Raw genomic sequence first — 16,271 nt, forward strand, 5'->3', positions numbered from 1 at the left:
TGGTTTACCCTGAGGTTGTGCTGATGACACAGGCTCCTTATCTCCCTGGTCACCGGTGAGGATCAGAAACAGGCAGTCCTTCCCTTTACACCCCGTCAGCACAGGCTCCTCATCCAGGAGCTCTGCTGCTGGCTTTGCTTAGAAAACAAACTCCGTCCCTATCTTTACCTTAGGAGAAAATAATGCAAAGAGCCCAAATCGGAACAAACCGCAGAATAAAGGACAGGACGAAATACAAGTGGAAGTGCCGCCTCCGCCTTTCTCAGCTGAGAAAGGGAAAGCAAGAGTGGAAGCACCTGTAGAAGAGATCCGGCTTCCTCTTTACAGCAGAGACAATCCAGAGCTCCCGCAACACAGCCTACGCCTTCCACCCCGCGACTGCTCCTCTGCCATGGCAGCCAGCACTGCCCAAAGCCAAGGAAAACAGGCTCGGCCTGGGCGCCGAGGTCCAGAGCGAGCACCAGTCCAATGCTTGCGCTGCTGCTGCCAGCTCCGGAGAAGCCACCGGCAGCGGCAGACAGGCACTGCCCACCCCGGCAAACCCTGGCACCGGCTATCGATTACCTTACGGTATTCATTTGCAGGGGAAAGACGGCAATGACGTCCTTAATATGAAGTAAGGGGGTCCTTCTTTTCTGGCCTCGAAAGTCAGCTAAAGTCAGCCGTGATGCTATCGACTTCAGTCTCCACTAAAGCCTGAGCAGGAGAGCTACCAGAAAACACAGCGGCTGCTGGAACGGGAAAGCCCCGGGAGCCTGCAGCCCAGCGCAGGCTGGTTCCCTGGCTTTGCCTTAGCCCAGGTCCTCCCCACGCCAACAAACAAACTGGAGAACTGCGCTCGAAGCACAGTCAGGAAAACGAAGGTGCACGTCCACACTGTGCTCCGTACAGGCAACGTACATCCTAGCTTTGCGGGCTCTCTCATCACAAACGAAATCAGCCGCAGGACCACCCTCACAAACACAAAGCCACAGCCGAAACTGGCTGTTAGTCACCCGGCTAGCCGAAGCCGTGCCGGGAGCAGCCGGGGGTCCAGCTGGAGTTTCAAACATCACCTCGAACACCTCGAGAAATCACCAACCCTAACGTATTCGCCACAGATAACACTCCCAAATGCTAGAAAATCGCCTTTTAAGCGGCCGTGGGGCTCAACACCGACACGCTGAGGAGCGTGTGCCGAAGCCCCTGGGCTACCAGGGCACAAGCCGCGCTGCCGGCTGCGGCTCCGGCCGGGGCCGGGGCGGGACCGGCCGGGCTCGTCAGCCGGTGCCGGCGGCGCGGAGCCTCTCAAGAAGCTTCCCGCCCGCCCGAGGGGACCCTCTCCCCAGGAGCCGAGGGCTGCTGCTTTACAGGAGACGCAAAGTAACCCGCCACCGCTCCGGTGGCTTTGCGGACACCCCCCGCGCCAGCCCCCGCCCCGGACCAGTTACCGGTGTCCCGAGCACCGGGCGGCCCGGCCGGGACCGGCTGCCGCAGCCCCGCGGCGGAGCGGGGTCAGCCCGGGAGTCAAACCCCGGCCCCACGGCAGCAGCGGGGACGGGATTTCACCCCGCACCCGCTTTTAAACGCGAAAGTTTCCCGTCCCGCCGGTGCCGCATCTCCGCGCTTCCTTCCCCCTTCCCGCTACGAGAGGGGAAACAAACCCCAAGCAAGGCAGCGAACGGCGGGCAAAGGGGAAGGCTGAAGGGAAAAAAAAAAAAAAATCAGTAAAAAGACACTAACTCACTTGCAGCCAGACACCCGTTGCTAGCGGAGCCCCAGGAAAGCACGCTCCGCCTCGCAAAGGGCAGCCCCGCGGAGCCGACCGGCGGCAGCCCGCGGCGGGAGCAGCCACGAAGGAAAGGGCGGGAGCACTCACCGAGCAGGAAGGCGCCGGAGGATGGCGACGAGGCCGAGGACGGAGAGGGACGAGGCGCGGAGCAGCGCCCGGCGCCCAGCCCGGCCCTGCCCGCCTCGCCCGCGGAGCCGCCGGCACAGTGCCGCGCGCCGCCCCGCCGCCCCGGCTCCTTCCCGCCGACCGTACCACGGCGCCGCGCCGGGGGGGGAGGCGACACGGGGCGGGGAGGGGGGCGGGGGGGGGGAGCGCCCACGCCGGCGGCCGCTGCCCGTCCCCGGCGCCGCCGCGGAGCCGCCCGAGCGGAGCCGTCCTGCGGGGCCGGGCTGTGCCGCGCCTCGGCCCAGGGGAGCGCCGCTTCCCGCACCCCGCCGGCTCCCCTCCCGCTCTGCGGCCGGCGCGGTGGAAGAGTCCGGCGCGGGGCGGGCGGGGCCGGCCGGGCGGGAGCGCGGGGGCGCTCCGGGCTGCGGGGCCGGGGGCGGCGGGGGCCGGCTCCGCCGCTCGACCCCGCCGCCTCCCGGAGCTGCAGCCCCCGGTGGGTTCCCCGAGCGCCGCTCGCTCGTTGTGCGGACCGGCTTCGCCCGCGCCGCAGCCGAAGTCCGTACCCGCAGACCGCGCTCGTCTGCCCGCGCCGGGCGGCAGAGCCCCGGGGAGCGCGGGCCCGGACGGGGAATCCGGCCCGGGGGGCTGCACGCCGGGAGCCGCTCCCGGGTCCGGAGCTGGAAGTCCAGCTCTGCCGCTCTTCCTCAGCCGTGTGCTGTAACAGACCGATTGCCAGCTTGGCTCCTCCGCTCTGCGTTGGGTTGCTCCTCACACTCACGAGGAAAAAAACCAATTCTCTTAGGAAGGGGATGTTTTCTTACCAAACCCGATGTCCAGCATTTCATCACTCAGTAAAGGTGTGGGAAGTCCCCGCTAAAAGCCCCGGCAGCAGAGGGACAGACACGCGCAGAGATGTGTGAGAGATGACGCAGGCAGCGCGGACCGCGGCATCAGCTGGCGATGTGCGCGCAGGGTCCGCAGGCGCGGGCACGGTGCGGCCCCAGCTGGGGGAAGCACGTTCGGGTCGCTGGGACGTTCACCGCAATGATTTAACGCCCAGCTCTCCGCAGCGTGTTACTGAAGGGCAAGAGCCCACCTGCGGGCGCGGCCCGTCACAGCCGGGCTCGCTGCAACGCTTCGAACGTTGCCGGGACGTTCCTGTTCAAACGTCTCTGGGACAGCGCCGTAGCACAGACGATTCACTGGCAACCGAGGCAGAGACAAATCCCCCCTGAAGTATTCTCCATTGATGCCAACATAACTATGGTGGCGTTTAAGTGCTCCTGCGGAGGCTGGTGGGAGTGCTGAGGGGCTCAGAAGGTACCTCTGAAGGTTGGGTGGTTCCGTAGGAGACCCCTTAATAAGGTGAACTCTCTTGCCAGCATCAAGACCTGACTGACTGTGGGCTGGAGGCAAGATCTCTGGGTACCTACCAACCCAAACGTGAAGAATTAACTATTCTTCAGCTTAATTTTTCTTGGGCAACTTACATATCTCTTCCAAGCTGCGGTTTTTCACCTGCAGACTGGGTTTCCCAAAGACAGGCTGAAAGGCAGAACCTCATCAGCTTCCCAGTTTAATACATGGGCTTTTCCCCCGAAATCCAAATACCCCAGTCTGTCACGGGACACCGTGCTCCCTCCCTCTCTCGTCGGAAAACAATCTCCTCCTTGGGTTTCGCTTCCCGTGATAAATCCCCCCCGCGGGGGGGGAGACAGTGGATCACAGCAGTCCTGCCTTCCGAGTATCGAGGTGCGTATCCTGGGCTAGGCAGTCTCCTGGTTTCCTTCCAGAAGGAGGATCGAGGGGCACCAGGTGATCATTTCTATGGAGCTATGCAACAGCATTTCAGAAGAATTTAGCATTTTCCAGTGTTGGGGCATTCAGCTTTTTGACCAAAATTCTCCACACACAAAAGCCCCAGTAACATCTGTGAACTTCTGCAAAAGCAGGTGCTTCCCATATTAGCCCAGAATTAAGTTTTCATCAAAAACTGATTTTCTTTAAAGTCCTATTTATTATTGCTTAACAATCACTTTAAAGTCTATGGGTGGGAAGCAATACAAAAGCATCTTTCATTATTCATTAAGGACAAATGATGCAGGGGTTTTGCAAGGGAATAGAAAGTACACATACTTTTCTGCGCTTAAAACAATTATTTCTTATTAATAACCCTGCAGAAAGGTGCCCCACGGAGAGCTGCAGATTGGATGCTTTTCAAGTTAAGTCTCTTGATCACAAAAAGAATTATTCTTCCCCTGTGACATTCCTGAGCACAGATCCTGGGAATTGTTTTGTTTTGTCATTTTTATTTTTTAAAAAGATTTAGATGATTGGTTTTGGGGTGTCCCCTTCATGGGATGGAGAAGTAACGTAGTTGTAATCATGGAGACTGAGACCTGTCATGAGAATAAAAAGCTGCAGCTACAGAGCAAACCAGCAGCAGGTTTGGGAAGAGGATTGAGGAGCCACAAAATCCCAGGAGAGCTGAGGCTGCAAGGGGGCCTGGAGGTCTCATCCAACCTCCTGGGAGTCTGCTGGGCTTACGCCAGCTTAGCACCACGTTTCTTGTCCCAGGGGTGGCCCAACTGCATGTGCTGTTCCAGATGTGGTTGGCACGTGCCAAGGAGAGGGAGCAGGCATCGCCCTCCATCCACTGACCACACGGCCTGGTCCGCTGTCACTGTCCTTGCTGCCAGGGTGCACTGCTCCTCACGGTTCACTTGCTGCCCGGTGGCACCCGCGGGCCTTTGCAGCAGAGCTGCTCTCCAGCCAGTCAGTCCCCAACCTGTACGGGGCGAGGGGACAGTCCACCCTGCGTTCAGGGCTTTGCGTGTGTCCTCGCTGGATTCCGTAAGATCCCTGTTGGCCTGTTCCACCAGCCCTTGCTCAGTGGCAGCCCTGCCCCCAAGCACACTGACTGCGTGTTTGGCGTCATCTGCAAACTCGAGGGTGCGTTGTGCCCCCTCCTCAGGGCTTTGCTAGGGCTTATTAGCACAGGTCCCGGGAAAGACCGCTGAGGGGTCTTGCCCTTCGTAAGGGGAGGTACTGCCCCTTGTACCTGGCCTCCAGGTAGAGCACGACCAACCCCTAACCTCCTTGGGGGCCAGCTGTCCAGCCAGTCTTTCACTGCTTTACAAAGCCACCCATCTGGACTGTGAAGTCCTGACACGGATGCCAGGATGCTGTGGGAGACCATGCTAAAATGTTTGCCAGCCCCAAAGTAAATGGGGTGGTGTGGGATCCCGTGTAAGGAACCACAGACAATGCTGCCTGGCCACCTCTGTCACTAGGACAACGCTCCTTGTCCACCTCATCCCAGGAAAGGGTGGATGGGGGAACTCTGAATGCAGAGCTGAGGATCTGCGATTCTGAGTCCGTTGGTCTGTCTGCCCTGAACAGAAGTCATGTGCTGGTCCTAAGGCTGAAGGGCTAAGACAGAGCAATCTTGCTGTGGTCCCACTGGTGCGGAAGGGCTCCAGGGCATGGCACAGCTCCTCTGGCTGTGCCTTGCGACAGGATCTGTCCCTCCGGTTCTTAAAAGGTGTCCTTGAGAGCGGAGACTGTGAAATGCAGCCAGGCCCTAGAAGAAGTCAGCGTGGGGCTGTGCACAGCTGCCTTCAGAGTCCCCCACGGCCAGAAGAGGAGGTGCTGGGAGCCCACGAGCAGCGTCTGTCCGGTGGGGCAGCTGATCCTGGGGGCTCACTGCCAGCAGAGCCGGTTTGTGCCTCGGTTTCCCACGCCTCCTCGGCCTGTCCTCTCCTGCCAACCCCTGCCCCTGCCACCCTGCTTGGAAAAATGGGGCAGGCCAGACTAGAAGTGATGTCCTTGGGAACTTGGGGCCACGTGGGGACCGCGGGCGCCAGCCCGGCTGGAAAGGATGGGGGACCTGCCAGGCTCGGAGAGAGGGGCCGAAAGCAGAGCACGCTGCTTGGGGACCTCCCTGGGGCCACGGCGCGGCTCCTGGAGCTCCTCCGAGGGGTCGCTGCCTGCTGACACGTCCTGAAGAAAGCAAGTCCTCCTGTGAGACCCTTCTCTGACTCCAGATTTGACAGCGGTACCCTGTAAAGGAGGTGACAGGTCCTTTTTATCGGCACGTCTGTCCAGGACACTGGGTGTGTGGCTATGAACCCTTCAGACGTTTAACCCTCTCACCCCTCTCTCCCCATCGCCCTGATTTCAATCTTCTACATTTGCTTTTTGTGCTGGGAGATATAGAAATGCCAGTGGTTTTCTTTCTTTCCCTTTTTTCTCCGTTTTTAATGAATTTTTCATTTTGTTCCACCGGTACAGAAAGAATAACAATGAAGCAACAGTGTCAACACAGAAGGAATTTTCTCCAAAGTCACACTGTGGCCAATCTGCAGCAACAATAATAGATTTTATGAATCCCACTAAAGAGAATTGTTAGCGGAGGGGGCGGGGGGTGCATCTCAAAGGCTCCTAAGTTATTGGTGCTTTCCACACCACGAGGCCCTGTTATAAGCAGCTATTTAAAGAACAAGCAAAAAAAGAAGATCATTCTGCAAAAGTGGATTTCTAATAGTAGAGGAAGAAAAAATACATAGGTGCTTTATGATGTTTAAAGAAAATAAGTTGCCTAAAAAGGCAGCTCTGTCCTGCTTGCTCTGGCCGACGGGCAGGACGCTGCCAGGGGCTGGGGACCACAGCCCGACCGAGCAGCGCTGAATGGGCTTTGGACGTTGTCTGGGCTTGCAGATCTGCTGGACTCACGCTCCGCAGCGGCTGCCCCAGTGATGGGTACGCTTCCAAGTATGAGCAAGGTTCTCTTTTTATATTTGTGGTTTTTTCCAGGAGGTGTTAACACCAATTTACGAGCTCAGCGGGATGACAGAGACGGGTGAGCAGCGCTGACCTTGGAACTTACCTCTGTCAGATTTCTTTTTCTGCCCCATCTCGAAGCCAGTCTAAAAGCAGTAAAAGGATGTTGGAGGGGGAGAGCCGGGGCTCATCCGACTTCGTGTTAAAAGAGAAAAACTGAGTGAACACAATCTGAAAAAGCAGATGCCTCTAACGTGGCCGTGCTGTATCCGTACAAGTGCTGTCTGGGGAAGGGCTGCACGCTCCCCGTCGGTCCCCTTCACACGGCTGCTGCCATGAGCGCAGGAGCACCTGTGCAATGGGAAATTAATATCGGCATTATTGTTTTGTTCCTGTGTACATACCGTTTATATCCAAGTGCTTTTTCTTCCAGGAACTGCATACTACATGCAGCTGAATATGGTCTGAAAACAAAACCTGTGCTTATTTTCGTATGTTTTCTTACTGCTGCCAAAGTGAGGAAATCAAAGATACGCTTTTAAGCACTCACTCCACCTCACCCAGGATACACAGCAGCTCAAAAGCTGTGAATGTGAGAGAGCACAAACAGGATTCCGTCTGAAAAGAAAGAAAAACAATTAACATGATGGGGAGGGGGAAGCAAATAAAGAATATTACTTCCAAGGATCATTCAAAACAAACCTCTGCCTGAATTTTGGAGGTTAAACGATCAAGCTGACAACATTTTCTTCCCGAAAACAACACATTGTCTGTCAAGGTGCTCTTTGGCCCAGAAACGCTGCCCAGCTCCAGCAGTGATACTGTTCATGAGCTACCAAGTGAGGGTGACTGCTTTAAATGATTGTCCTGAGGGAAGGGAGCAGAAATGCTGGTGACATGGCCAACACCTGCCCAGGCAGCACTCCCCCTCCCTCGGATGGTGCCTGGGCACAAGCACCAATAAACCCGCTACCATATGGGTATCAGCGGCATTTCCCAGATCGACATTTCCTCTGTTTGGCTCAAGCGCCTGACAAATGGTGGAAGCACGAGAACAATAACGGCTAAATCTTATCTTAATAGTCTTTCATTACTAACTGTCTCCAGATTAACTGTCTCACTCGAGGGAGAGAGTGAGCCAGATACTACTGGTGTGAACCCAGGCGAAGTTTCTGACTTTACCAGAGCTGTCTGATTTCCACCAGTGAGATCTGACCCTACGGTTTGTTTCTCTTCCAACATGTACGCTGACTACGGAGAAACCCTGGCCCCATGCTGCTCTCACCACCTGCCAGCTCTTGGCCTTCAGGTCCTTCTCCTGCCCTTGGATGCCCCTGGGACAGCGGCCACACGGTGAGGCAGAGGCAGGGACCAGCTCCTTCCCTCCACGGTGCCCCAGGCTGCTCCCGCGGAGAAGGGAGAAGTGGGGGCACTGGTGCTGTCCAGGCAGTAGCTGGAAAAGAAGAGCATCGAGGGGCTGGATAACCCCATTCCCCGTCCGCGTGCTTCCTTCTGCCATTCCCGTGCTCTAGGAAAGGAACGTGAATGTGCTTCGACGATGCTTTATTTTCCAGCACTTTATGTTCTGCCCTCCGGGAACTGCCAGACACCTGCCCAGCAGCCCTCATCCAAATCGCCCAGCATCTCAAAGGATTTCTTTCCCGAGAAAGCTAACAAGGTCCTTCTCACTTGCGGTTCCTGTGGGTGTGCGCTGGTGAATGGATCCAGCATCGCGGGAGCTGGCTGGGGAGACGGGGGAAGGACCAAACTTTTACCTGAAGGGAAATGAGAAATTTGGGGGGCAGAGGATGGGGGAGAAGAGGAATCTGTCAGCAGAGACGGGGTGCTAGAGCCTGCGGCCAGCAATCCTGCTTAGCTGCCAGAGCCCCTGCCGATGACTCACAAACCAGTACAGCAGCAAAAAGAGAAAAATTCACAGTGGCTCGAGGGAACGTAGATCAACCCCTTTGCAAAACCCAGCACCCCCAGCCAGCATCTCCCAAACCATGCAGTATTTCTGCCCGCTGTAAGCGTGGGATCATTTTTCTAGACAGATCTTAATTTGTGTTTCCATTAGCCCTTTTCCCTAAAAAGCCAAAAAAGGACAGCTTCTGCTGAAGTTCCCACCCCGGAGTTCCCCTTCTCAGTTGGACCATGTCCACTTCTCAGAGACCTGCTGTCATTAGGTGCCCAGCCGAAATCCCATCGAAATGCTTTAATTAAAATGGACATTAAGAGCTCACTTGTTCAAGCCAGGGAACATTAGGAGGAATTTAAATGAAGAGGTTTTTAAATCTGTGACATTTGTTCTAATGAGAAAACACTTTCAAATCCTGAGTGTCTCCTAATTCAAAACAGATTGGAAAGACTGCAAGTGAAAACAATTTTTTTTTTTCCTCCAAAAAACACGTCCTGTAATTAGTAGACCTAACCGGCAAATAACATTAATCTTTTCCCTGCAGCTTCCACAGCAGCTTGGAAGCAGGCAGTGGAAAGCAGCGTGTGGGTGTACCCCACACGTGTATGCATTTTGTGTTAGGACAGGTAACAGAACTCGCAGAAATTGCCGTCACATCAATCCCAGCATCTGAGGAGAAAACCAAACGGAGGATGCAGAGCACTCCTGGTCCACCTAATAAAAGGCATATTGCTGCCGCGGTGCGCTGAATGCTGAGGAAGAGCAGGGAAACAATCTGTTTGCAACAGCGGAAAAACCACACTTCCAGTAATTTGTTGGAGTAGGACTATTTTCATCTGAAAACACTGAGATAATGAAATGTAAAATAACAGTGGAAAGACAAGTGTGAAGCCTCAAATGAGGGTGACTTGGGGACCGAGCAAACCATTTCAGGGGTGTTTTAGACAGATGCTGGAGAGATTAAATACAGTCCCTCTCTTCATGGTCTGTCTTTTTAATCATGGCCATTTCCCTGTTCCCTTCTGCTACCTCAGTAGGGTTTTTTCGCAGTCTCCTGTATTTGCTGGTCTTCTGGGGTCAGGGCCTATCTACTTCATGTGCATTTCGATGCTTAGCGCAACACTGAATGGCTTTTGATGGAACCAGACTACTAGAATAAACAAAAGGAGTAAACTGGTTTTTGTTAATCCAACAGATTTTAAGGGAGAAAGAGAAGGCAAGCAAGTAAACTACTTGTGAAAACTGTAGGCTCCTACATTTTCTATGCGTTTCACAAAGGAAAGTCCCGCACAATGGAAGGTGATGTGACCTGCCTCTCCCTTGGTTGTCTTTTATTTGGGAATATTAACCTCAGCATAAAACAGTAAGGCAGAAAACTTGCTGGGTACTACTACTGCTTATTGGGAATCCCAGTCATCCGTGGTCCTTAAGGACTTTATCCTTTTCCCTAGGAAAAAAAGACTTGACTGTACCAACAGAAATCCTTAAAATATCAGTGGTCCATCAGTTCCCCCAGTCCCTTCCACGCTGGGACGGTGACCTCCTGCTACGACAGCTTATCCTGTCCTCTCTTCTATAAATACAGCAGTGGTGACCAGCCTGTGCTGGGCCATGGGCAGCATCTTGCTCTGCTCCTCTGGGCCCTCATGTTAATGTTTTAACGTCCTGTAACCAGAGGCGATGCAGGACTGTTTCACAAGCAGAGCGTCTTCTCTGAGCTATAGTCTGGGGATTTCTGAATGAGGGCACAGTGTTCTGGTGCATTCAGCAAAGCAGACAGACATCAGCCTGAATCCAACTTCCCACCTCCTTCAGATTTTGCAGAAGTTGGCTCCAGAACTAAAATTCTCTGGCAGTCTTATTTCTCTAATGGGATAAACAAAAAAAATCTGGATACAAAGACGCAAATTCTGAAGTCTGGATGAGGACGTTTGTGGCAGGTATCTATCTTTAGTTCAATGCACAACATTTCCTTCATTAACAAAGAAAGCGGTTGCATATTACATTATCTTATTTAAGTACCCAGATCTGGCTGGTTGCTATTATTGAACGGATGCTAGTGCCAGTGGTTCCAGATGGACTGCATTTGTATTGCTTCTTGCTGGCTTGCTGTAAATACAGTAGCATAAATGACAGCAATATTCCCAGAAACACCTACTTTAAAGTGTGTATCAGTAACTGTGAAAGTGTCTTTTGAATTCATCCTACTGAGTATTCACTTTGGAAACATGAAACACTTTACCTATGAGTCCAATTAAAACAACTTAAAACAACTTGGGCTGTAAAGCTTCGGTACTCATAGCCACCTCCTTGAAAGAATAATCCTGCATTGGCATAAATGGATATAAATCAATGAAGATCAAGGGACTGACACCCGTTTATGCTCAGTGACAACCCAGCTGAGATCTTACTCAGGAAATCGTCTCAAATACTGTGGAAAAGCTTAGAACTGTTTTGAAACATCTGCAATTAAAAAGACAGAAAATGCATCCCTGATTTCAGTGGGAAATGATTCACTGGAAATACGGGGCTCCTTAGCTTCTGGATGCAGAATCTGTAAACATAAAGCATCTACAGTCATTTGCCAGTTTTGAAAATGGGTCTCTTAATCCTGACTGTCCCTTCTGAGATCCCATCTGCACCTCCAGGCAGCTCTGCTGCTGTTCTTCTAATCTCTCCTTCTCCTCTTCCTTTGACTCTTTGTCACCATGGATGACCCACCATGAATAAAAGATTAGGATGTACCAGATTCAAACACAGCCTTTGCTTCTGGGGTCAAGGCTCTAACTCCTGAGCTGTCGGACAGGAAGGCTGCGGAGCCTGAAGGGTTCAGCTCAGGTCTCCATCGCGTAGGTGCACCTCCAGTCACCTCCTGGTCCAGGATGAGAAGATAATGCTTCAGCTGTGAGACCTAATGGGGCCAGTGCTGTGAAGATTGTCAATTTTAGGCCTGTTTTCAAACAGATAACGGGGTACGTCACCAGCAAATCCATAGGAGGATAGATTGGGTGAAGGCTCGAATGGCGGCCAAAGGAAAAAGATCTAAACTTTGAACTTCTGCCCAGCATTTTTGCCCCAGTCTGCTCCGGCCCTGCACCTGAATGCAAGGAAGAGGTCGGTTTGTGCTGGAGCAGTGCTGGACTGGGGGACACAGACCTGGCCTTCCCTCCTAAGTCTGTCCAGCACTAGTCTGCAGCCATGCGGCGTGAAGCAAGGTTGGACTTGAGTATGTGCCCAAGCGTGTGCTGGTGATGCAGTGGGAGCTGCGTACCAAGTGTGAGCAGCGTCCCGGTGGGAGAAGCGAACAGGAGCCTTTGGGTTGTCCCTCTCCTTGACTCGGTGGCGAACCTGCCCTCACAGCGTGACCTGACTTACTAAAGCCAGAGGCTCGGACGTTTTGAAAGTAGAAGACACCATAGATTATCACATTCGATGTCTGGTGCATGACGTGGCATTTTGCTCATATGTTGCCATATTGAGAATTTGCATAGGTTAAACTTACCTCCCTGAAAAGCACCTGGCTAAGAAATTTGCCTTGAGGAGAAGGTATCGAGAGGAGGTCTTCAGGCCACCATTTTGGCCACCCCTCCTGGTAGCTAATGTCACTTTTAAAACACGTCTTGTTTCCTCCAGCGATCATTCGGCTTACCTCTGCTGCTGAAGGGGCCCTCAACCCCTGCCGCTTTCTCCCTCCGAGAGCACCTACCCGCCGCAACCAGATGCCTCGTGAGCCTTGACACAACCCAAACCGTGGGCTGTTACAGCCCTCGCCTCACGGCACTTCTCCCATCTTTGTCATTTCAGTGGCTCTTCTCCACGCACGCTCTCACCTCTAGCAGCCTGTCAAAACCCCGGGCTGGGTGCTGTGCGTAGCGCTGGTTTTCTGAGAGCTGTACACAAACATAAACCAGCCTGACCGTTCCCCCTTGACTCCCTGTTGAAACACCCAGCGATCGCATTGTGAGCAGATAAAATCTGATTTTGAACAAACTGATTTCTGACCAGTTTGAGGTCCAATTCAACACCCGTGCTGTTGTCTGATACTTTTTTCTGGAAGCAGCCTTACAGAAAGTACCGGGACAGCTTACGGGCTGCGGTGGCACTCAAAACAAACAAGGATGGCAGAACTAGGTCTGCCGAAAGGAAGACGTAGAGGAAATTCACCTTCCAGCATTCACTGCAAGTGAAGCTGATCTGCATTTCTTATACCAAGCAAAGGCTACAGCTCAGATGCTAATTTTATCTTGCTGGCTTTGTAGCGTCCTTGATCTTTAAGAGAATTCAAAATAACATGTAGCAAATGTATAACTAAGTCGTTTTAAAGAAGTAACTGCAAAGTGCATAACACTGCTCAAGGGGAAAGAGCTTCTCTGCTAACACAGAGTATGAAATCAGATCATACTGGCAGACGGAACAAATGGACTCTTTACGCCTTATCCTCACAACTGGGCTGGTAGGGGAGATCAGGGCAGCTTGCTCTCCATCTGCTCTACAAACCCATCGCTGATGGTAGCGTATAGGAAGGCCAAGCCCATCTTCACCTCCTAATGGCTTGTGACAACATGATCCCTTTGCTGAGCAGACGCAGGGCGATTGCCTGTCACGGACATCAGGACCGCTTTGTGCTAATGTCGGACACAGCTATTGCAAGAGACCCTCTCCACCCTGAGTGTAAACACCCAGCACCAAGTGCTGGGCAGGGAAGGGCTGTTCCTCTCCCTGAAGACAGGCAGTTGCCCCTGCGAAGGTCCCAGCAAACCCGGGGAAGATGAGCGGGGAACCAGACAGTCCCACCACTGCTGTGTGCTTGCCTGGCTGGGGGCATTTGCACTACGAGGGGAAGCACAAGCCCAAGAGAGATGGGTCTGGAGTGCTTTAAGCCCTGCCAACAGCATGTCAGTGCAGCTCCCATGATCAAAGCTTGGGCTTCTCTCCCCCTGCAGAGCTCCAGCTGAGGCAGGAGTTTAGCATGAGCTTCAGGGCTTGATGTTCTGGTCCCAGGAGCAGGATCAAACCTGTGCTAAACTGACTATATAGATACATCTGCTGCCATGGTCTTCAAGGCTTTTTGGAAACAGCATGGGCTGGTACAGCTGAACCCGGCCAGAAAGCAGGGAGAGGCCAACTAAGGGCAGGGGACTTCCTTGTGCCCCAGTGCACGAAGAAACGAGGGACCAGACAACAGCCCTCTCACTCAGACATTGCCTCCCGGGGCAATGCCTGCCACCGATGATGACCGAATTATTCCCCATGGAAAGCAAATGCTTTCTTTGAGGCTGCTATCCAGGTATGGGGCCTGATTATCCTCACCCCAAATGCCAGGCTACAGGTGAGTTGGTGAAGAGCCCAGGTTGCCAACTGGCCGTTTCAAACCCCTTCCCAGGAGCAGCCACAGCTCTCCCCGGAGTCACAGCTGAATTATTTTCTTAGTCTGTACCAGGGAGAGCTCGCTGGCAGGGAGGAAAAAGGAGATTTCCCAATGTAACAGGGAAACATTCTTGTCTTTCATTGGTACCAAACTCAGGAGCAGTCGGTCTTTTCCAGGTGCCAGGCACAGGGGTGCGAGGCGCAGGGCTGCAGAGCTGCCGCAGCCCCGGCAGCAAGCGGCAGAAAGCACACGGGCAGACGGCACGCTGGCTTCTACAGCAAGGACGGCGTGGTGCTGCCAGGACGATTTCTGCATGTTTTTTTCCAACACCTACTAAGCAAAGGAGGAAAAAAATGAATAGCAGATCTGTCTGGGAAGGAGACATAGATGACTGGCATGAGCTCTGACAAAGCACGCCTTGGAGGGGATTAAAACAGCTCTCCCACACTGATTAACACCCCTTGCAATTCCTCCTTGCTCTTGTAAGACAGGCCTGGTCCAGGGAAACCCCTCTTTGCATTTGTGCAGCCAGGTGCACCGCGGTGCTGCTCAGCAGGGTCCAGGCCAGGCGAGCTGGGGTCCACCACAGCCTCAGAGGGGAACCCACCACGACGGGGCGGTGGGCAGGCTCCAGAGAGCTCTTCTGGAGGGAGGTCAGGGGAGACGGACAGCCATTCTTTCTGACTACCCTCCACACTTATTTTCAAAGTTATTTGACCATCTTCCCTCCTTCTTAGCCAGCATCGAGGTCTCACAGCCTTATCAAACGTATCTGCCTCCTTAAAGAGGGGTCATGAGCATGGCCAAAGAGCTGGGTCCTCCTGAAGATGAAGACAAGGAAGGATTTAATCTGACAGCACCACAACCTAATCCCCCACACCTGCAGAGCTGAAGTGTGGCTGGAGACATCTACTCCACAAGTGGAACCAGGATATTTGCCAGGGAGTTTAGACTTTGCTCCCTGCTTGTATTTTTTCTCTAGTTGGAGATAAGTAAAATGAAAAGGAACCGGAGAAGCTTCTGAATTGAAAATGAGAAAAGAGCTGAGGTTTTTTTTTTTTTTTGCTTGGCTTTAACAGTGCTTGGAATAAAAGTACTGGGAACCAGATACCCTCTTCCTGAGCTACTTCTGCCGTCCTCACTGATCTGCACCGGAGCCTGCTTTCCTATGAGCCTCTGCCCACGGAGTGGGTACACTGCAGGCGAACGCTGAAGGTGACCGATGAGAGGTGCTGAACTTCTCTCTTTCTTGAGCACACTTGTTCTCAAATCACTGTCTTTAGTCTCTCAGTGCTTTCATTAAGTATTTTCCTTATTTTCAGAGCAGGTGCTTGTTCCCATTCTTAATGAATCACTCTGCTCACTTGTAAACAAGACCTTTATTAGCTCCACAAGCATGTGTTTTTTTCTATTTATACCTTTTCCATATCAATATTTGAAAGCACACTACCCTACGCTGAATTCTTTCTCCATGCCCTTTTCCATCCCTGCTGCCTCGCCGAATTCTTTCTCCGTGCCCTTTTCCATCCCTGCTGCCTCTTTCCCACCTCTTCTTTCTATTCCCTGTCTGTTCACAGTTTGCACTCTCCCAGGTTTGTCTGCGCTGATAAAAATCAACCCTCGATTTTACGTTTCCTTTGTTGGGCTGAATTAAATAACTGGGAACTTCCTTTCTGAATGGTAGTCATTCAAAGGAGAACTTCATATCCCTCTATAGGTATAGTCCTTTACGTGCATTAGAAATTAGTGGGAACTGAACACCTAAAGCCTCCAGGCAGATCTCAGAAGGTCCACTGTCCACCTTGCTTTGGAGAAAGCTACACACCTACTTACTCACTGGATGCTTCTGCACCTTGTATTTTAAATTGTGATCTTACTAGTATTGGGAATTAGGGTTCTGGGGTTGAAACACGTGGAAACAGGGAGCTGCTTCCCCTCTCCCACCAGCTGTATCCAGGGACAAGACTTCAGTTTCCTTTACCACAAGTGCTAGGAATAGCTTTGTAATGTAAATAGGCACTTACGGTATTTTTAACAAGCACATGCTTTATCACGCTGCCTAATGAGAGCCTGGGCAGAAATGCAGTGAAAGCAAAGGAAGGTAAGACTACTATTTAAGCTAATTAACAGCAAATTAAATTAAACTGACACACACATATATTTTGGGCTTCTGCATCCAAGGGGAGAGAGTGCTGCAGAGATTTCATTATTCACATTGCCCATCATCTGTTTTTTCCCAGCACCTACCTACCCAATTACCTGGGGAAGGAAGAGGGAGAAAGATACTAAAGCCAATAAGATAATTCTCATTTACATAATAATTTTTC

The 16,271-nt window shown here is 52.6% G+C and overlaps 1 protein-coding gene across 4 annotated transcripts in view; it reads right to left on the reverse strand.

The window, feature by feature from the left end:
* Window positions 1-2,012, reverse strand: part of RALY (RALY heterogeneous nuclear ribonucleoprotein) — a 142,160-nt gene extending 140,148 nt beyond the window's left edge. For 3 of the 4 annotated variants that reach the window (XM_075517127.1, XM_075517122.1, XM_075517126.1), the window contains exon 1: window positions 1,859-2,012. The gene's annotated coding sequence lies outside the window, so the exon portion shown is untranslated. Of the gene's footprint in view, window positions 1-1,726 lie in introns of all 4 variants that reach the window. The other variant, XM_075517123.1, reaches the window with a different exon arrangement.
* Between the last annotated feature and the right edge of the window lie 14,259 nt (window positions 2,013-16,271).

Source organism: Mycteria americana, chromosome 14 (genome assembly GCF_035582795.1).
Source record: "Mycteria americana isolate JAX WOST 10 ecotype Jacksonville Zoo and Gardens chromosome 14, USCA_MyAme_1.0, whole genome shotgun sequence".
Taxonomy (NCBI): domain Eukaryota; kingdom Metazoa; phylum Chordata; class Aves; order Ciconiiformes; family Ciconiidae; genus Mycteria; species Mycteria americana.